Source organism: Sphaerodactylus townsendi, linkage group LG05, assembly GCF_021028975.2.
Source record: "Sphaerodactylus townsendi isolate TG3544 linkage group LG05, MPM_Stown_v2.3, whole genome shotgun sequence".
Lineage (NCBI taxonomy): Eukaryota > Metazoa > Chordata > Lepidosauria > Squamata > Sphaerodactylidae > Sphaerodactylus > Sphaerodactylus townsendi.
Genome location: NC_059429.1, coordinates 14,352,029 through 14,373,793, shown reverse-complemented (window position 1 = coordinate 14,373,793; position 21,765 = coordinate 14,352,029).

The following is a 21,765-nucleotide window of genomic DNA, read 5'->3' as shown; positions in this document are numbered from 1 at the left end:
ATAACGATGCATTGCCTCTTCACGTAGTTAATTATGCAACTCGCCTGTGTGAAAGAATCCAAGCATCTCTGAGCATGTGCAGAATGCCTTCTATTCACCAGTGAATAACCATTGTCAAGCTGCTGTCCACATCTGATGCAGAGTTAGGGCTAAAAGACTACTGTGGCATTGTATTCCAGTAGGATTAACGTCTCCAGAAACGTTTGCAATTATTTTACATCAGAAGACCACAGGAACGAGGGGCATAGTATCCAGGCAGGCCTACATTCCACTACCTCTCACTACAGAAAAAGTAAGATCTTTGGGAAGGTATCAAATAAATCCCTGCCCAAAATGATCAGAAATGATCTGAAAGCCAAGAGTGCAAATTCTGTGCATAGAGGCAGAGTGTTTTCCCCTTGCTACACACCAAACGCGAATATTCCGGAGAGGTGCTGTCGCTCAGTGGTGCAGTGTCTGCTTGGGGTATGAAGGCCCCAGTTTCTGCCCCTTGCATCTCCTGCTGAAAAGGAGAGGCATATTGATGTGAGCAGAGGCATATTCTCCAGGTGCCCCCCCTCAGCAGCCCGTGCTTGGGAGACTGTGGCTTAGGGAGTGATGGTTTAGTCTCCCGGGCCCCGAGCCCGCCTCCGCCTCTCTGCAGTAGTCCGGATCCTGCAGTGCCCTCCAGGCCTTTGGGAGGGCAAAGCCAGCCTGCACCAGAGGCCCCGGAGGCGCAGTGCTTTCGGCGGCAGTGGAGTGGCTCCAGGTGCCATGGTCACCACAGCTGGAGCTCCTCCCCCCCGGCCAAGTCGACTTTGCCCCTCCCTAGGAGACCTGAGGGATGGCAGGAAGAGCGGCCTGTAGGGAGAGGCGGAGGCAGGGGTGAGACTCCTTCGACACTGGGCAGCTGGGGCACATGCTGTTTCATCATGTGGGGGGGGGGCGCAGAGGTGGGATCCAAAAATTTTAGTAACAGGTTCCCACATGGTGGTGGGATCTCAAACAGCATGGAAGTACGTGCCAATAGGGCTGGGCGGGAGTAGCCATGGGGGGGCGTGGGCCAGGCATTCGAGTGAGGGCATTAATAATTTCTCCTCTACTGTAAAAACCTCTTACTGTAAAAAAAGTTCCTAATTTCCAGCTGGTATCTTTCTGTCCATAATTTAAACTCATTATAGCAAGTCCTATCATCTCCTGCCAACAGAAACAACTACTTCTCCTCTCTCATTGACTGCCTGTCAAATGGCTTAATACTTTCAAATACTTCATTTTGTTTCTAGACATCAAAAGAAGGATACTTTCCTTACACAAGGAACTTTACCATATTTCTAAAACATGTTTTTGAAACAGCCCAACAGGGAGAATTATCTCCCGTTTTCTACCTTCGCTAACCAGCCACATAGGAAACAACAGGACTTTATGATTTTTGGTCCTAATGGAATTTCTAACGGAAAAGCAGACCCAATTAGTAACCCCCTCTCGGCACACACAAATAATTAGTAACCCACTCTCTGGAACTGGTGAGAACCTGCTGGGATCTCTCACCTTCAAGCGGCGCCTCCTCCACCTGACTGTGCAGCAGCAGAGCCAAGGGACATGGGTGACTCCATGTCCCTATAGGTTTTACACCTCTGGATGTGAGAGACCTCAGCCTGAGATTCTGGACATCAGCTGCCAGTCAGAGCAGGATTCGCTAGGAGGCAGCTTCATGCCAGTTCTTGTGGGCCCGTGATTCACCTACACAGACAGTGGGGAGGATTTGGGAAGGGCCCCAGCTCAGTGGCACAGCCTCCGTGGCAGAGCCTCCCCAGCACCCCCAGTTGAAAGGACACCCGAGACCCTGGGCAGTGACTGCCAGTCAGAGTAGGCAACACAGACCACGATGAACCGATGGTCTGACTTAGTATGAGCAGGTTTCACGTGCATTTACCTGGTATTAGATGATAATTTCTAGGTTGAAGGAAGTGCTTTACGGGCGGGTGTAACGCAGGAATCTCCCATTTTAGTAATTAAGGCGCAGATTAATTGCCTTCTCCCCTACCCACCCCCAGCTTTCCCAGGGAAGTTTTGAATACTGCCTCCCAGCCTTTCGCCCTGCAACATCTCTGGGGAGAAGAATGGAGAGGTGCGCTAATTAAATCCACCAAGGACTGCTAGTAAGCACATTGCTTTCCCCTGGATCGCTGACGGCAGGCAGTATTGCAGATACACGGGACTCCTACGCAGGCCTCCTGGTGGCATCTGGTCTGCATGGAAAGTGGAGACGGGAGGTAATAATTAGTGGTAAAAGCTCAAGGACATTTTTTTTACATTTAGCACAGAGTTCCATTTCCATTGGGGGGGGGGAAGAGTAGGTAAATAGCCCCTCTCTTCCAAAACACATAACTTGAGACTAATATCTGTTACGTACCCAGCGGTATGTGGAAGTGCTAATATTAGTATAAGCATTGAATGTGGCATTCCCATGCTCCGGATAGGTTTGCCAACTTCCAGGTAGGGCCTGGAGATTCCACTCCCCCAGAATTACGACCAATCACCAGTCTGCATAGATCAGTTCACCTGAAGAAAACAACGGACTTTGTGGCATTATTCTCACAGAGGTTCCTTCGTTCCCCAACCACCCTCCTTTCCAGGGTTAACGCCCAAATCTCCGAAAGAGTTCCAACCTGGAGTAGGCAACCTTAGTTGAAGCTCATGACATCACTGGAACCCTACCTATTACATCATCACACTCGACCCAATGAATTTTAAGGTTTAGGATGATGGGCACCTGGTAACTCCTACCATACAGTTCCTGATTACCCTGATCCTGGTTTCAAATCTCTGATACATTACAAAGCAAACTGAGGATACTAGAGATACTCTCCATCCGAGCTACACACTGGATCTCCAAACCACAGAGACCGGTTGAAAAGCAGCTTCGCAGGGCACACGCTATGACATCACATCCTTGTTGAGCTCCAAGCCCAAACTCCACCTCCAAATCTCCAGGAATCTCCCGAGACAGATTTGGCAACCCAGTCAGAATAAAGCTCAGCCTTCTTCTCACAAATCTAGTTCTGAGCTGTGCCACTTCGACACGTGTCTTGGGAAACTCAGAAACTCTTTAAAAACAGCAGTGAAAACATTGTATTGTCGAAGGCTTTCACGGCCGGAATCACTGGGGTGCTGTGCGGTTTCCGGGCTGTGTGGCCGTGTTCTAGTTCTAGTTTCGCCTGCATCTGTGGCTGGCATCTTCAGAGGATCTGATAGTCGGAAAGGAAAGCAAGTGGAGTATATATACCTGTTGGAGTATCCAGGGTGGGGAAAAGAACCACTGTCTGTTAACAAGTAAAGGGTGCAATTAGCAAGCTAGATTTAGATGTGTTGAGTGGGATCCACTCACACGCTAATGGGTGGCTCCCGGAAACCACACAGCACCCCAGTGAAAACATGGTTGAAAACCTTCCACAACGAAACACCAGTACATGTGGATGGAGGGATGCCGACTTCTAGGTGGAGCATAGTGATCCCTTGGAATTGCAGTTCATCCCCAGACTACAGAGATCGATTCCTTTGAAGAAAATGGCTGCTATGGAGGCAGAGGCGTACTGGGGGTAAACGGCGCCGAGACAAATTGTCTCCAGGATGCCCCCCAGGCTCCGCCCCCCACTGCCGGTGCCCTCAACCCCGCCCATGTCACCAGTCCGGGGGGGGGAAGGAAGGGAGGGGGAGTCCAGGATGGGGTTGAGGGCGAGTTCTGCCTCGTCGTTTTGCACTTCACTGACAATAAACGGGTCGGTACGTGAAAACGACAAGGCAGCAGGACTTCCTGGTGATCTGGGGGGCCCGATTTTGCGCCCCCCATGTGACCAGAAGAGTGGCGCCCGGGGACAAGGGGTACCCCGTGTCCCTAGGTAGATACGCCACTGTATGGAAGTGCACTCTATGTCATCGTACCCCACTAAGGTCCCTGCCCTCCCCAGCTCCATGAAGTTTCCCAACCTGGACCTGGCAACACCATGCCCCACGCCCCTTTCAATTGACTTTACATCTCCCCTCTGGTCATTTAACCTTTTTTTTGAATGAATGGATGGATCAAACACGAAATAGCAGAATTGATCCTTGAGTGTGGAGACCACGTCCTAGTCTTGTTCTGTCCTGATGTTCATGAGGGACATACCAGGACAAAACTCCAAATAAATGGAAATGCCAGACATTTTTGGGGTGGGGGTGTTAGGTCGCGGCTGACTTATGGCGACCTCTGGTGGGGTTTTCAAGGTAAGAGACATTCAGAGGTGGTTTGCCGTTGCTTGCATCTGTGTCGCAGCCCTTGACTTCTTGCAGGTCTCCCATACAAATATTAACCAGGGCTGACCCTGCTTAGCTTCTAGGTCACAAGTGTCAAACTCGCAGCCCTCCAGATGTTATGGACTACAGTTCCCATCATCCCCTAGCAGGGGATGATGGGAACTGTAGTCCATAACATCTGGAGGGCCGTGAGTTTGACACCTGTGTTCTAATCAGTGGTTCTCAACCTGGGGGTCGGGACCCCTTTGGGGGTCGAACGACCCTTTAGCAGGGGTCGCCTAAGACTCTGCATCAGTGTTCTCTATCTGTAAAATGGATACATGTTAGGGTTGAGGGTCCTGACAACATGAGGAACTGTATTAAAGGGTCGCGGCATTAGGAAGGTTGAGAACCACTGCCTAAGACTCTCTGCATCAGTGTTCTCCATCTGTAAAATGGATAAACGTTAGGGTTGGGGGTCCCCACAACATGAAGAACTGTATTAAAGGGCCGCGGCATTAGGAAGGTTGAGAACCACTGCCTAAGACTCTCTGCATCAGGGTTCTCCATCTGTAAAATGGACAAATGTTAGGGTTGGGGGACACCACAACATGAGGAACTGTATTAAAGGGCCGCGGCATTAGGAAGGTTGAGAACCACTGCCTAAGACTCACTGCATCAGGGTTCTCCATCTGTAAAATGGATCAATGTTAGGGTTGGGGGTCACCACAACATGAGGAACTGTATTAAAGGGCCGCGGCATTAGGAAGGTTGAGAACCACTGCCTAAGACTCTCTGCATCAGTGTTCTCCATCTGTAAAATGGACAAATGTTAGGGTTGGGGGTCACCACAACATGAGGAACTGTATTAAAGGGTCGCGGCATTAGGAAGGTTGAGAACCACTTGCTGAAACTCACTTGGCCTATCCAGGTTGGGGAAAGAAACACGCTGGGGTGGTTTGCCATGACCTGCCTCCACATCATGGCCGTGGTATTCCTTGGGGGGCGGGGGTCTCCCATCCCAATTCTTGCCAGGACAGGCTCTGCTGAACTGCCAGACAACTGACCATTGCCTGGCAAATCACAGTTAATAATAACTGTGTTGGTCCTTGAAAGCCTAGATGGAAGCAAATCATCAGGGCTGCACAGAACTTTTCTGCAAGGTTAGCTGTTGTAATGGGGAAAGAATGGCAGCATAGTGTAGTGGCCAGATTAGGATCTACAAAGCCTGGTTCAGATCAAGGTTACCCGTTCCAGGGAGCAGCTGAAGATTTTGGGGGCAAGGCTGGGCTTGGGGAGGAATCTTAGCAGGCCATATTGCCATAAAGTCCAATATCAGAGAAGCCCCCTCCCCCCCATGCTTCTGCACGAGTCCCTGTTTTGGGCATAGTTCCTGCAGTTACTCATGCAGAGTCACAACAGGTAGCCACTACACAGTTGTATATCTGTGTGGGGAAAAGCCTGAAAGATCTGATAGCATGCAATGCAGAAAAGGGGCAGAGCTTTCTCTGCACACAGAGAGAGACACACAGAGACACACCCTTCCCCGGCAAGCAAGAAGACCTGTACATCATGCAGAGAACCATGGCAGCCTCCTCTCTGGGTGAGGCACATTGAATTTGCAATATCTTTTATTATTTCACTCATTAATTCCTCCTGGGACGCCAGCAGCTCAAGGCACAGCTGGCAGTGTGGGTGGGAGCCGAGAGGCCTTAAGACAGCAGATTACACGCCGGCCATTGCAATCTATCAGGCCAGCCGAAGATAGATAGCCTTGGATTTGGAACCAGACAAAAAAATAAAAGATTGGTGGAAGGTGCCACCTGGTGGCAAGAATCCAGATTGCACTTTCGGATAAAGTGGGTTATTGTCCCTGTGACGGGAGCAGACACGTGTTCGGTGTCTCTCTGTGGGCGACTAGGAACTGTTTGTGCATTTGGAAGATCCAGGGCAAAACTCAGAGCAGCGCAATCAACAACAAGAAAATGCTCCTTTATTCCAGCCTGTCGTTTGTCTCCTGTGGAGGAAAAGCATCAACAGCACTGGCTCTCTCACTAGCCTGCCTCTCTCACTACAATCCAGGACAGATGACCAAAACCCAATCAGACAGTAGGAAACCAATAAACAACGCAAGAAAGAACCGAGATGCCATTAACAGTACAGAAAGTGGACAATGTGGCAGCATGATGTTTCAATAGGCAAGCCTCATCAACAGAGGCGTATCTAGGCAAACTAGAGCCCAAGGACAAAACCTGAGTTTGGCGCCCCCCCCATGGGCAAGGCATGATGGGTCGGAGGGAGGCGGAGCTCCCCTGTCCTCCTGCTCTGGTGGCTTGCTGGGACTGGGAGGCGGGACCAATGGGCCACCGTCCAGAGTGGGCGGGGCTGAGACATTTTGGCGCCCCCACGTGACTGAAATCGTTGCGCCCGTGGGCAAGGGCCCTCCCTTGCCATAGGCAGATACGCCACTGCTCATCAATAAAGGTTCCTCCAGGACTGTTCCGTTATATTGCAACATTGTTCACCCCTTCATATATTTAAAAAGCTTTCCTGAATATGCGTTTTGTACATTGCTGCAAGAAAGATGAGAGCGTGAGGACCTTCTCGGCTTACTCCCACAAGATGGGAGGCACCACAGAGAATGCTCATGAACGGGTTGTTGACGACCTTACCCATTTGTAGATTGGCACCTTTGCTAGGACGTTGCAGCGGAGCATAGCAGGAGAAGGAGTCCTTTGAGTATGACATTGTCTTACACTGAATCAGAATATTAGTTCATCAAAGTCAGGATTGTCTCCTTAGAGAGGCAGCAGCTGTTTGGAGTCTGAGGTAGAAGTCTTTCACGTTCCCTCCTCCCTGACCCCCCTTTTTTACTGCAGCTGCCGGGAACTGAACCCCGGGCCTTCGGCATGCCAAACAGATGTTCTACCACCATGCCACTGGCTATTCCATGCTCCCCTTCGCTCTGGATACTAACTGGGCTGTAGCATTCTGTACCAAACGGTATCATGCAGAGTGCACTACAGTAGCCTTGAGATGGGCAGATCACTCACAAGGTAGAGGGGGCATCTCCCAGGCTAAATTATTAGTGGTTTGTCTCATTATAAACCTGTGCTAAGAGCTGTGGCTTAGTGGAAGAGCCTTTGGTTTCGCGGGCAGGAGGTTCCAAATGAGATCTCTGGCTAAAAGGTCTGCAGATCTTGGGCAAAACGCTCTGTGTTAGACACAGCAGATAAATACTGAGTGAAATTAAACCATCTTAGTTCGTACATTTGGTGGGGTTTCCAGCATCCTGGAGAAAAAAAAATGCCCCGTCCCTTTAATGGAGGCCAAATGTGTGAGAAGGGGCTATTCATGGCATGCTGGTGAGTAACACCCCATTGAGTCTCTGTTAAATGGGGAGAACACTTTTCTGCAAGCTGTTGGCAACACTATATCTACGTATGAGCACTGGCAACCCCAGAAGACGTTCTTGGCATATAGAAAATCCCAGGTTCGATGCTTGCTCAAGAAAAAAATTATGTATACAAATTCCCTCCAATAGCAGATTACCCTCTGCTGACTGCACAAAGTACATACCATCAATGGTGCTGGGATTACTTTTACTAAAAAGGATATCTCAGTAAATACAAACTCTCGGGTTTTTTGGTTTGCATACAGTGTGCGTGTGTGTGTGTGTGTGGGGGGGGGCAGTGGTGGGATCCAAAAATTTTAGTAACAGGTTCCCATGGTGGTGGGATTCAAACAGTGGCATAGTGCCAATGGGGCTGGGCGGGGCATGACGGGGACGTGGCTGGGCATTCCAGGGGTGGGGTATTAATAATTTCTCTGTTACTGTAAAAAACTCTTACTGTAAAAAAATAGTTCCTAATTTCCAGCTGGAATCTTTCTGTCCATAATTTAAACTCATTATAGCAAGTCCTATCGTCTACTGCCAACAGAAACAACTACTTCTCCTCTAATTGACTGCCTGTCAAATACTTAATACTTTCAAATACTTAATTTTGTTTCTAGAAATCAAAAGAAGGAGACTTTCCTTAAACAAGGAACTTTACCATATTTCTAAAACATGTTTTTAAAACAGCCCAACAGGGAGAATTATCCCATTTTCTACCTTCGCTAACCAGCCACATAGGAAACCACAGGACTTTATGATTTTTGGACCTAATGGAATTTCTAACGGAAAAGCAGACCCAATTAGTAACCGCCTCTCGGCACACACAAATAATTAGTAACCCACTCTCGGGAACTGGTGAGAACCTGCTGGATCCCACCGGTGGGGGTGGGGGTCAAATCTTTAAAGATTCTCACTTGCATATTTAAACAAACTGCAGAAAAATCCTAAAGTCTGAGTTTTGTAAACTTTCAGGGATTTTTCAAAAGCAAATGTTAAGGGCTGTTGTATGGAGAACTGACTTTCTCATATTCACACCATGGAAGCTGGTTGTGTAACCTTGGGTCAGGTACACCCTCTCAGTTTGTCCTACCACACAGGGTTATTGGGAGGATAGAACAGGGGAGAGAATTATGTAAGCTGTATTGGGCTCCCATGGGGAGCAGGGTGGCCGGGGACTAATGAATTAAATAAATATACGAGTGAACTAAATTCATATTCAGCGTATTCCTCCAGATATTCTCTAATCCCGATAGCAGAGATACATGGAAATTAATTCAAGGGAAATTCTCTTTTCAAGACCTCTCTTATATTTTAATCCTACACGCATGATAACCGACCAAATCGGAGCTTAATTTAAATCCAAATACAACACTTTAAAAACGTTTTTTTCCATTTAAAGTCCACGTTTTGACCAACAATCTCAACGCAGTGGTTCAAAAAAATATATAGCTGCGGTAGGGCTCAAAATTATTATATAAAATAGAAGTTCTCGGCTGATGGAAAACCTCCTAATTCCAAACCAGCTGCTGTAGTTCAAAGGCCAGGAAAGATCTGGACTGTTTTTATGGGTCATCGGCCGTATTTAGATTTTGCAATGCGCTCCTTGGTTTATTACAGGATTTCTGTGGCTGCTTCAAGTTTTGTAATGTATGAAATATTAGTCATGCTTTGTCATTTCTTTTCTTTTTCTTTCTTTTCTTTCTTCTATTTTTTATAATAGTAGAAAAAACATTCTGGCAGAAATGAGAGGCATAAATGTCTAAAATGCATATACTGCCGTCCAAAGAGATTAAGGCAGGAGAGCTGGGGGGTCCCTCTTTCCATGAAAGGCCCTTTGTAGCTGACAACCTTCCCTTTGATGGTTTGAAACTATAGTTTTACTCATCAACAGTAATTGGTCTTACCCCAGAGCATGTGCCAAGTGCTTGGGGGGCTACCACTGTGATGCAGCAGTAACTATAGTCTTTACACGGGGGCAGAATGCACAGATCCCTTCTTCTTCCCTTGGCACAGAGGCTGAGACCACAAAGGGAGTGCGCATGATGGCTCTTCCTCCTTCTCCTCCTCCGCCAGGGAGTCAGCGCGGTTGCTGCCAATGGGCCCTCCTCACCTGCCCACATCAGCAGTGATGGCTGCTAGGAAGAGCAGGCTGCAACCAGGGGGAGAGGGCAGGTGCATCAGCCCCGTCAGTGGCTTCCAATCATGTCTTTCTCATCTGCCTGTGGAGAAAGAACAGCAGCAAGGAAAAGAGAGATAGCTGGAGGGGAGCGGAAGGAAGGAAGGAAGGAAGGAAGGAAGGAAGGAAGGAAGGAAGGAAGGAACGAACGAACGAACGAACGAACGAACGAACTGAGGCACTAGGGGGAGGCAGAAAGAAAGAAAAAGGCACTGAGGGAAAAAGGGAAGGAAAACTGAGGCACTGGGAGAAAGAAAGAAAGAAAGAAAGAAAGAAAGAAAGAAAGAAAGAAAGAAAGAAAGAAAGAAAGAAAGAAAGAAAGAAAGAGGCACTGAGGGAAAAAGAAAGAAAGAAAGAAAGAAAGAAAGAAAGAAAGAAAGAAAGAAAGAAAGAAAGAAAGAAAGAAAGAAAGAGGCTCTGAGGGAAAAAGGGAAGGAAAACTGAGGCACTGAAAGAAAGAAAGAAAGAAAGAAAGAAAGAAAGAAAGAAAGAAAGAAAGAAAGAAAGAAAGAGGCACTGAGGGGAAAAGGGAAGGAAAACTGAGGCACTGAAAGAAAGAAAGAAAGAAAGAAAGAAAGAAAGAAAGAAAGAAAGAAAGAAAGAAAGAAAGAAAGAAAGAAAGAAAGAGGCACTGAGGGAAAAAGGGAACGAAAACTGAGGCACTGGGAGAAGAAAGAAAGAGCCACTGTAGGACTGTAGGGGGCGCTCTGGCGACGTCTTTTGCACACCGGCGTGCCTCGTGTCGGCTCCCTTCGGGACGTCTGTCCGCTCCCGCAGGCGCACATGCGCACAGCCTGCGCTGTCTCTTTGTGTGAGGTCCCCGGAGACATTTGCCAGCAGCCCTGCCTGGCGCGGCCCCTCCCAGCGCGCCTTCTCTCAGCCGCCTCCTTTGCTCTGCCGGGCTTTGCAGGGTGAGGGGCGGGTGGGAGGCAGCAGGGGTGAGCGGCTGCTTGCAAAAAAAATGGGGGGGGGGGGGGGCGGTTAGGGCCTTGGCCAAAGCTGCCTTTCCTTCACGGTTCATCTGCCCTGCCATTTTGTTTCTCTCCAATGCATGCTTGCTTAGTAGGAGTTGGAGCAGTCAGTGCATGCTCACGGATCCTCATCCCCGAGACAGTTCCAGAGTGCCCCATGTCCAGCCTTCTGCATATCTCCTTTCAGTAGGACTGTTCCTGCTGGAAAGACCGAAGAACCAACAGTAGTGTGATCTGGGAACGGGAAGTGGTATCGCTTCCCACGGCATGCACCGTTACGGCCTGGGCTGCCAGCCTCCAGGTAGCGGCTGGAGAGCTCCTGGGATTACAAATGAACTCCAAGCAACAGGGAGAAAATGGCTGGGTTCTGTGGCATTTATATTGCGTTGACGTCCCTCGCCGAAGAAGAAGAGTTTGGATTTATATCCCCCCTTTCTCTCCTGTAGGAGACTCAAAGGGGCTGACAATCTCCTTGCCCTTCCCCCCTCACAACAAACACCCTGTGAGGTGGGTGGGGCTGAGAGAGCTCAGAAGAACTGTGACTAGCCCAAGGTCACCCAGCTGGTGTGTGTGGGAGTGCACAGGCTAATCTGAATTCCCCAGATAAGCCTCCAGAGCTCAAGCGGCAGAGCTGGGAATCAAACCCAGATCAGAGTGCACCTGCTCTTAGCCACTGCTCTTAGCCACTACGCCACTGCTGCTCCTTACTTTCCTTGGGCTCCTGGCAAACACACCAAATTTCCAGGTATTCCCCAACCCAGAACTGGCAGCCAGGGGATATGTGGCGCCTTTCCCTCATGGCGGAGTAACCCTAACCAGATTTCAAAGACAGAGATCAGTTATCCTGGATAAAATGGCTGCATCTGAAAGGATGTGGAATCCTTTGAAGATAAGTTGGCCCTCTATTCTGAATGCAGAATTTTGTCCTAGAATCCAGGTCCACCTCTCTAGCTGGCAGACATCTCAGACAGTGATTCTCTGGCATCTCAGACAGGTTTCCTTATGCCTCTGACCCAGTGGCGTATCTGCCTAGGGACAAGGGGTACCCCTTGTCCCCGGGCGCCACTCTTCTAGTCACGTGGGGGCGCAAAATCGCCCCCCCCACATGACCAGGAAGTCCTGCTGTCTCATCATTTTCACATGCCTCGACCCCATCCGAGGCACGCAAAAACGACGAGGCAGTAGGACTTCCTGCTGCTTCCAGGCGCCCTCAACCTCACTCTGGACTCCCCCTCCCTTCCCCCCTGCTGGCTGGGCTCCCCAGGTCTCTTCTGACCTCCCCTCTGGGCTGCAGCCCCGGCCTCGGAGACTTTCTTTTATAAGCACTGAGGCCGGGGATGGGGCTTGGGAAGTCCAGGGTGGGGTTGAGCCAGCAGGGGGAGTCTGTTGGGGGGGAGGTGGGCACCCTTGCCCATGTCCATGGTGACATGGGCAGGTTCTAGGACAGTGGGGGTGGAGCCTGGGACATCAGGGGCGGAGCTAGGGTGGTGGGGGCAGAGGGGGGCGGCAGAGCCTGGGGGGCGTCCTAGAGACAATTTGTCTCCGGGCGCCATTTACCCCTGGTACGCTTCTGCTCTGACCTGGAGGTGCCGGGATCAAACCTGGGACCTCGTGGGTAAAAGCAGAAGATTTAGCTTGTGCAGAATCGAAGCATCCGTCTCCCTGGTTCCAAACCGCCTCTCCTGGCCCGGCAGAGGAAGGCTCCCCCCCAAACCTGAGATCTTTGACTTGAGACGCCGCAGACTGAATGAAGGGCTTTCGGGCTTGCAAAGTGAGGGCCCTAAAAAGACTGGGGTCAGCCTCCGAATCTTATTTAGGCTCTGGTGTTGCCGCCAGGTGAAGATCTCCTGGGATTGATCTCCAGAAAATGGCTGATTTGGAAGGTTGGCTCTATGGCATTGACCTCCCTCTCCAAACTACCTTTCTCAGGCTCCATTGCCCCAAATCTCCAGGTATTGCCTAACCTGCTCCCTGTGGAGCGCCTTTCCCACATGCCTGAGGAACCCTAACCACATCTCAAAGACATGAGTTCAAGAACCAAATGGCGACTGGGACTTTCAGTTCCTCAAGGCGGGCTTCTGTCCGTTTTTTCTTACCTGTGTTCCTCTCAAGAGTCATGCACAGCCTACCTCATGGCTAACATGGAGTCCAGAACAGAGCAGTGCATGATGGGAGCCTGGTCAAGCCAGGCAGAGAAGATGGCAGGCCGTGCCTTTTCCCCGTTGGCAAGGGACCTCCCTGGTTGGGGTGTCGCTGAGTCATCCCTCCACGCCAGTCATCTGAAAAACAGAGGCCAGGAAGGTGGAGGTGTCATGTTCGCTGCGAGGGTGGGGAGGGGCTGAGATTCAGCTCCCGCTGGGAAAAAAAGAAACACCCTCTCTCCCTCCCTCCCTCCCTGCTGTTTGTCAGACGGAGAACTGCCCTGCTAGTCTTCCTGGAAATCTCTCGTAAACAAAAGGCCCTGGCAACTTGAGTGTCTTGGGCTGTGGCAGTGCTGAACTGCCTCGGGTGGAGCAAGCCTCGGTTAAGAAAGAGTGGATGGAGCATTTGGTGGGACGTGTACAGACACAATGCGTACCAAGCGATCCTGCAGCCATTGGGTTGGAGAGGGGCATGCCAACCTCCAGGTGGTGGCTGGAAGATCAGTTCACCTGGAGAAAAGGGCTGCTTTGGAAAGTGGACTTTATGGCTTTATACCAGTGGTCCTCAACCTTCCTAGTGCTGCGACCCTTTAATCCAGTTCCTCATGTTGTGGTGCCCCCCAACCCTAACATTTATCCATTTTACAGATGGAGAACACTGATGCAGAGAGTCTTAGGCAGTGGTTCTCAACCTTCCTAGTGCTGCGACCCTTTAATCCAGTTCCCCATGTTGTGGTGACCCCCAACCCTAACATTTATCCATTTTACAGATGGAGAACACTGATGCAGAGAGTCTTAGGCAGTGGTTCTCAACCTTCCTAATGCCGTGACCCTTTAATCCAGTTCCTCATGTTGTGGTGACCCCCAACCCTAACGTTTATCCATTTTACAGATGGAGAACACTGATGCAGAGAGTCTTAGGCAGTGGTTCTCAACCTTCCTAGTGCCGTGACCCTTTAATACAGTTCCTCATGTTGTGGTGACCCCCCAACCCTAACATTGATCCATTTTACAGATGGAGAACGCTGAAGCAGAGAGTCTTAGGCAGTGGTTCTCAACCTCCCTAATGCCACGACCCTTTAATACAGTTCCTCATGTTGTAGTGACCCCCCAACCCTAACGTTTATCCATTTTACAGATGGAGAACACTGATGCAGAGAGTCTTAGGCAGTGGTTCTCAACTTTCCTAATGCCGCGACCCTTTAATACAGTTCCTCATGTTGTGGTGACCCCCCAACCCTAACGTTTATCCATTTTACAGATGGAGAACACTGATGCAGAGAGTCTTAGGCAGTGGTTCTCAACTTTCCTAATGCCGCGACCCTTTAATACAGTTCCTCATGTTGTGGTGACCCCCCAACCCTAACGTTTATCCATTTTACAGATGGAGAACACTGATGCAGAGAGTCTTAGGCAGTGGTTCTCAACCTTCCTAATGCCACGACCTTTTAATACAGTTCCTCATGTTGTGGTGACCCCCCAACCCTAACGTTTATCCATTTTACAGATGGAGAACACTGATGCAGAGAGTCTTAGGCAGTGGTTCTCAACTTTCCTAATGCCGCGACCCTTTAATACAGTTCCTCATGTTGTGGTGACCCCCCAACCCTAACGTTTATCCATTTTACAGATGGAGAACACTGATGCAGAGAGTCTTAGGCAGTGGTTCTCAACCTTCCTAATGCTGCGACCCTTTAATACAGTTCCTCATGTTGTGGTGACCCCCCAACCCTAACGTTTATCCATTTTACAGATGGAGAACACTGATGCAGAGAGTCTTAGGCAGTGGTTCTCAACCTTCCTAATGCTGCGACCCTTTAATACAGTTCCTCATGTTGTGGTGACCCCCAACCCTAACATGTATCCATTTTACAGATGGAGAACACTGATGCAGAGAGTCTTAGGCAGTGGTTCTCAACCTTCCTAGTGCTGCGACCCTTTAATCCAGTTCCCCATGTTGTGGTGGCCCCCAACCCTAACATTTATCCATTTTACAGATGGAGAACACTGATGCAGAGAGTCTTAGGCAGTGGTTCTCAACCTTCCTAGTGCTGCGACCCTTTAATCCAGTTCCCCATGTTGTGGTGACCCCCAACCCTAACATTGATCCATTTTACAGATGGAGAACACTGATGCAGAGAGTCTTAGGCAGTGGTTCTCAACTTTCCTAATGCCGCGACCCTTTAATACAGTTCTTCATGTTGTGGTGACGCCCAACCCTAACATTTATCCCTTTTACAGATGGAGTACACTGATGCAGAGAGTCTTAGGCAGTGGTTCTCAACCTTCCTAATGCCGCGACCCTTTAATACAGTTCCTCATGTTGTGGTGACCCCCCAACCCTAACGTTTATCCATTTTACAGATGGAGAACACTGATGCAGAGAGTCTTAGGTGTCCCCTGTGAAAGGGTTGTTCAACCCTCAAAGGGGTCACGACTCCCAGGTTGAGAACCACTGCTGTATACCCTCTCACCTAAAAATATCCAGGTACTGGATCCCCAGACTACACAGACCAGCGAGAAAAACGGCTGCTTTTCAGGATGGATTGGGTGGCAGTATACCTCACTGAGGCCCCACCCCTCCTCAGGCTCCACCCCCAAATCGATATAGCAAACTGTTTTCTCTACGCTGAGTCGTACACAACAGCAGCAGAACGGCTTGCCGATTGGTTTCACACAAAGGGTTATCAGCCTTCAGGTCACGGCTGGAAATCTCCTGGGATTACAAGTGATCCCCAGGTAATAGAGGTCAGGAGAAAATGGCTGCCATGGAAGGTGGAGTCTAAAGCATTTCACCACATTGTAGCCCTTCCCTTCCCCAACCACCCCCCATCCTCAGGCTCCCCCCCCCCACACACACACATCTTCAGGTATTTCACAACCTGGCACTGGCAACCCAAAGCTGTGTTATACTGAATCAAACCATTGGTCCACCAAGCTCAGTACTGACTGCTCCAACCGGCACCTGCTCACCTGGTTTCCAGCTGAGGTCTTTCGCATCATCTACCAACTGGTCCTTTTAACTGGAGATGCCAGGGATTGAACCTGGAACCTTCTGCATGCTGACCAAGTGCTCTACCACTGAGCCAAGGGCGCAGGCAAGGGGGGGCTCCTGGGTTTAACCCTCCCATTACATGTCCGAAGCTTTGCCCCCCGTTTGTGGTTTTTTTGTATTTTTAAGTGTTTTTTCAGTTTTTGGCCTGTAGGGGGCACATTTTTAGGTTAGCAGCACCGCAATTTTAAGGATTTTTTTAGGAGACTCTCCTGATGATACTACCCAGGTTTAGTGAGGTTTGGTTCAGGAGGTCCAAAGTTATGGACTCCCAAGGGGGGTGCCCATCCCCCTTGTTTGCAATGGGAGCTAATAGGAGATAAGGGCTAAACCTTTGAAGGTCCATATGTTTGAACTCCCTGAACCAAACTTCACCAAACCTGGGTGGTATCATCAGGAGAGTCTCCTAAGGATACCCTGAAAGTTTGGTGCTGCTAGCTTAACAATTGCACCCCTGACAGCAGGCACCCCCCCCCCAAATTTCCCCAGATTCTCCTTTTAAATCCACCCCCTTCAGCATGGATTTAAAGGGAGAATCTGAGGTCCCCGGTTTAAACATTGAAAGTGATGCTGTTTCAGGGTGGGGGATAATCCGCCCCCAAACAGCATCACTTTCAATGTTGTTTTAACTGGGGACCCCAGATTCTATACTTGCAGGTGTTTGCAGATCAAGACATTATGCCCAGGTAGATCCAATGAAAAATCCCCAGCCCAGGTTCCCTCAGGGTCTTCTCGTGCTATCCATACAAACGACAAGAGGAGTCGGGGAAGGAAGGATTTAAAGAAGGCTTTGAAAGTTGTCCAGAGGACCGACCGACCGAGCAGCATTTGCAGCCAGGAGGAAAGAAACTTGGCGAGTTGGAACAAGCTCCCCGAGAATCTGCTGCCCAAGCACAGCCGCTTCCCTTGGCTGTCTGGGATCCCACCTGGGCAGTCTCCAAAAAGGGGGAGAAGTCCTTTCAACACCGAAAAAGCCTAAATCCTGCCTGCTGTCAGGAGTACGTCTAGAAAGTTCTTTTGCAAACAAACTGAAGAAGGGGGCGGTGGCAGGTCAGCTCCGTGGGCCTTCTGAGATAGCAATACTCTTCCTAGCTGCATGAGTTGCTAAACCAGGAAGTTGAGGGTTTGAATCCAACCTGAACCTTTCCCCAGAACATAAGAACATAAGAACATAAGAACAAGCCAGCTGGATCAGACCAAAGTCCATCTAGTCCAGCTCTCTGCTACTCGCAGTGGCCCACCAGGTGCCTTTGGGAGCTCACGTGCAGGAGGTGAAAGCAATGGCCTTCTGCTGCTGCTGCTCCCGAGCACCTGGACTGCTAAGGCATTTGCAATCTCAGATCAAGGAGGATCAAGATTGGTAGCCATAAATCGACTTCTCCTCCATAAATCTGTCCAAGCCCCTTTTAAAGCTATCCAGGTGAGTGGCCATCACCACCTCCTGTGGCAGCATATTCCAAACACCAATCACACGTTGCGTGAAGAAGTGTTTCCTTTTATTAGTCCTAATTCTTCCCCCCAGCATTTTCAATGAATGCCCCCTGGTTCTAGTATTGTGAGAAAGAGAGAACAATTTCTCTCTGTCAACATTTTCTACCCCATGCATAATTTTATAGACTTCAATCATATCCCCCCTCAGCCGTCTCCTCTCCAAACTAAAGAGTCCCAAACGCTTCAGCCTTTCCTCATAGGGAAGGTGCTCCAGTCCCTCAATCATCCTTGTTGCCCTTCTCTGCACTTTTTCTATCTCCTCAATATCCTTTTTCAGATGCGGTGACCAGAACTGGACACAGTACTCCAAGTGCGGTCGCACCACTGCTTTATATAAGGGCATGACAATCTTTGCAGTTTTATTATCAATTCCTTTTCTAATGATCCCCAGCATAGAGTTTGCCTTTTTTACAGCTGCCATGCATTGAGTTGACATTCCCATGGAACTATCAACTAAGACACCTAAATCCCTTTCCTGGTCTGTGACTGATAGCACTGACCCCTGTAGCGTGTATGTGAAGTTTGGATTTTTTGCCCCTATGTGCATCACTTTACATTTTGCTACATTGAACTGCATTTGCCATTTCTGGGCCCACTCACCTAATTTATCAAGGTCCGCTTGGAGCTCTTCGCAATCCTTTGTGGTTCTCACCACCCTACATAATTTGGTATCATCTGCAAACTTGGCCACCACGCTACCCACCCCTACTTCTAGGTCATTTATGAATAGGTTAAAGAGCACTGGTCCCAAAACGGATCCTTGGGGGACACCACTCCCGACATCTCTCCATTGTGAGAACTTCCCATTTACACCCACTCTTTGTTTCCTGTTTCTCAACCAGTTTTTAATCCATAGGAGGACTTCCCCTCTTATTCCTTCATTGCTGAGTTTTCTCAACAGTCTCTGGTGAGGAACTTTGTCAAAAGCCTTTTGGAAATCAGACCAAAGTCAACGGCCCAGAAGATGATCTTGGACATAGTCACATTCTTCAGGCCCCATCTTATCCTTAGAGTGCAGTCTGGGGGGCGGGGGGGGGGCAGTTGTAACTGGTCTGCCTTACAGGGAGGTCATAAGGCTTGGACTATGTCCCTCGATGCATTATGCAGGGATAATTGGGTTTCCAGATCTAGCAACTCTCCCACTTCCGTCTGCTCCCTGCAAACATCCTTCCTTTCCCCCTCTTTGACCCCTCCCTGCTTGACCTTCCCTGTAACATGTACTTCCTCCCTGACCCGGAGGTACTCTTACTTTGACCACTTCCGCACATGCAGAGTAATTCACTTTCAATCCACTTTCAATGCACTTTGCAGCTGGATTTTACTGTGCGGAATAGCAAAATCCACTTGCAAACCATTGTGAAAGTGGATTGAAAGTGCATTATTCTGCATGTGCGGAAGGAAGCCCCTCTTCCCCAAACTATTCGCTGTACCCTTCCTTCATTCCCCGATCTCCAGGTTCCTTTTTTACTCCACTTCCTTAACATCCCAGAACCTCTTTCCAAAGCTCACTTTTTTTTAGCACTCAGCTGAACTGAAGTCTCCCTCTTCCCTGCTAGAAGGTGGATTGCCAAAGGTTTCGTTCCATGAGCTTTCCATCCCACCCACCTGCCCTCAGCCAGGTCATAGTATAATAAAAATGTTCATCTGATGGAAATGCTCACTACATTTGCAGCATAGATGTAACCTCTTATTATGGACTGTGGAGGGACCATTGGCAGGGGCCAGTAGCAAGAATTGGCACAATGGGCATCTGTCAACGGCCATGACTCATCCTGGAGAAAAGTGACTAGTGGGGTGCCACAGGGTTCTGTCTTGGGGCTAGTGCTTTTCAATATTTTTATCAATGACTTGGATGATGGAATAGAAGGCATGCTAATCAAATTTGCAGACAACACTTAATTAGGAGGGGTAGCTACCCTGTTTCCCTGAAAATAAGACAGGGCCTTATATTAATTTTTGCTCCAAAAGATGCGTGAGGGCTTATTTTCAGGGGATGTTTTATTTTTTCCCCCCATGATTTTGCGCCTGCCACGTGACCAGATCAGAAGCAGAAGCAAGCCTTTATTGGCATAGACAACAGTACAACAGTAATAAAAAATGGGTTAAAAAGCATATACAGTACAGGTCGAAGGAAATCTACTGGCGTTTAGTAATTTCCAGGAGAAAGTCTGCCACTATCATATAGAGAGAAGGATCAGGGTTGTCCAACAAGTAGTATAATCTAATTAAATCGGGGAGATGGGGTAAATGTAAAGGAGTAAGATTCACATACTTGGATCTGATTTCCTTGAATCTGAGACAGTGTAGTAATTGGTGGGCCAGAGATTCAACTGAGCCATTGTTACATGGGCAAAATCTTTTAGCCTTTTCTTGCTTATTAAATCTGTCATGTAACAAGGCAGAAGGCATAACATTAAACCTGGTGAGCATTATGGCTCTCCTTTGAACAATGCTGACATACCGTTAGATGTAGCTAGGAGAGCGGCCTTCCTCTGGGTTGCCCATGAAAGGTTAAAGGAGAATAAGAGGCCAAGGTATTTATAGCACTTAACTGACCAGATCAGTTGCACTGGGGAATCTGTAACCAGGGCTTATTTTTGGAGTAGGGCTTATATTCAAGCATCCTCCAAAAATCCCAAAAAATCATGCTAGGTCTTATTTTCGGGTAGGTCTTATTTTCGGGGAAACAGGGTAATACCCCAGAGGACAACGTCAGAATTCGAAATGACCTGGACAGATTGGAGAGCTGGCCCAAAGCAAAAAAAAAAATGAATTTCAACAGAGATAACTGCAAGATACTACACTTAGGCAGAAAAAATGAAATGCACAGATATAGGATGGGTGACAACAGTACGTGCAAAAGTGGATCTGGGAGTCTTAGTAGACCACAAACTGAACATGAGTCAGCAGTGTGATGTGGTGCCCAAGAAAGCCAATGTGATTCTGGGCTGTATCAATAGGAGTGTAGTGTATAAATCAAGGGATGTAATTGTACCTCTATATTCTTCATTGCTTAGACCTCGCCTGGAATATTGTGTGCAGTGGCCGTCTCTCGTGGCCTGGGAGATGCTGTGGCCGTCTCTCGTGGCCTGGGAGATGCTGGAGCACAGGTGAAGAGAGAGAAGAGGAGGAGACCTGGCAATGCTTAAGAGGGGGCTGCCAGAGGGCACCTTTCCTAGTGCCTCATGAAACCCAGCACCACACAACAAAAGGCCCTCCACAGATTTACTGTGGCCTCTCAGCCACAAAAGGTGGTGGGAGATCAGTAGGAAGCTTCTGGGAAACTTGGGTTCAAATCTGCCCTTGGTCACAAAGGGCTGGGCGATCTTGGTAGGTTAACCTACCTCATGGAGTCGTCGTAAAGATAAAGATGGGGAAGTGAGAAGCATGTATGCCCTTCTTCCAGCTCCCTGCAGGGATGGGATATAAATGTACCAGCTAGATTCACCCAGGGAAAACAGGAACATAGAAACCTTGACCCGGAAGAACCTCGAAGGCATCTAGTCCAACACAATGCAGAAAATTCACAACTACTCCCCCACTCCTCCAGCAACCCGTGCTCTATGCCCAGAGGAAGGCAAAAGTGGTATTGCAGGAAATGACAAAATAAAGACAGGTGAATCTGGTACATTTTCCTCCATGGAGAACGGGAGAGGGTAAATGTACTAAAAATACGCCTGCCTTGCTTTTTCAGATCTGTGAAAAACCTGCAATAAATAAATCCTTTCCAGCACAAAGAGGGAGGAACCAAGGGTAAACTCAGGACAATTGAACATCAGGGGGCAGTAACAGAAAACAGACAATTCCTTACGCCCATTGAACGAAAAAATATCTTGGCCTGACATCTCAGCAAATGGTGCCAGGCAAATCTCTCAGGGGAGGCTTTTCCACAGACGTGACATTACCATGGAAAAGGACATCCACCTCAGCAGTATGGGGGGGGGAGGCACCAAGGGATATTCTCAGACGTCAGAGAACAGGCAGAGGGTTAGACGCCCTGGATGTCTTTGAGGCAGGCATCCCGTTTCTAGATTTACCACCTGCGTGCGTGAGCAAACCGGGATTTTGAATTGAGCCTGGGAATATAACAAAGTGTAGATCTTGCAAAACAGGAGCAACATGATCAGTAGGACATGTTTTTATTAACACTCATTTTGAACTCACCGGAGGTTTCAGGAGGGAAGTCTTCAAGGTCAGCCCTATGCAGATCATATTACAGTAGTCAAGTCTTGAAGCGGTGGCTAGGCTATTTTTCTTCAGAAAAGGGTCTATCTGACACATGCTGA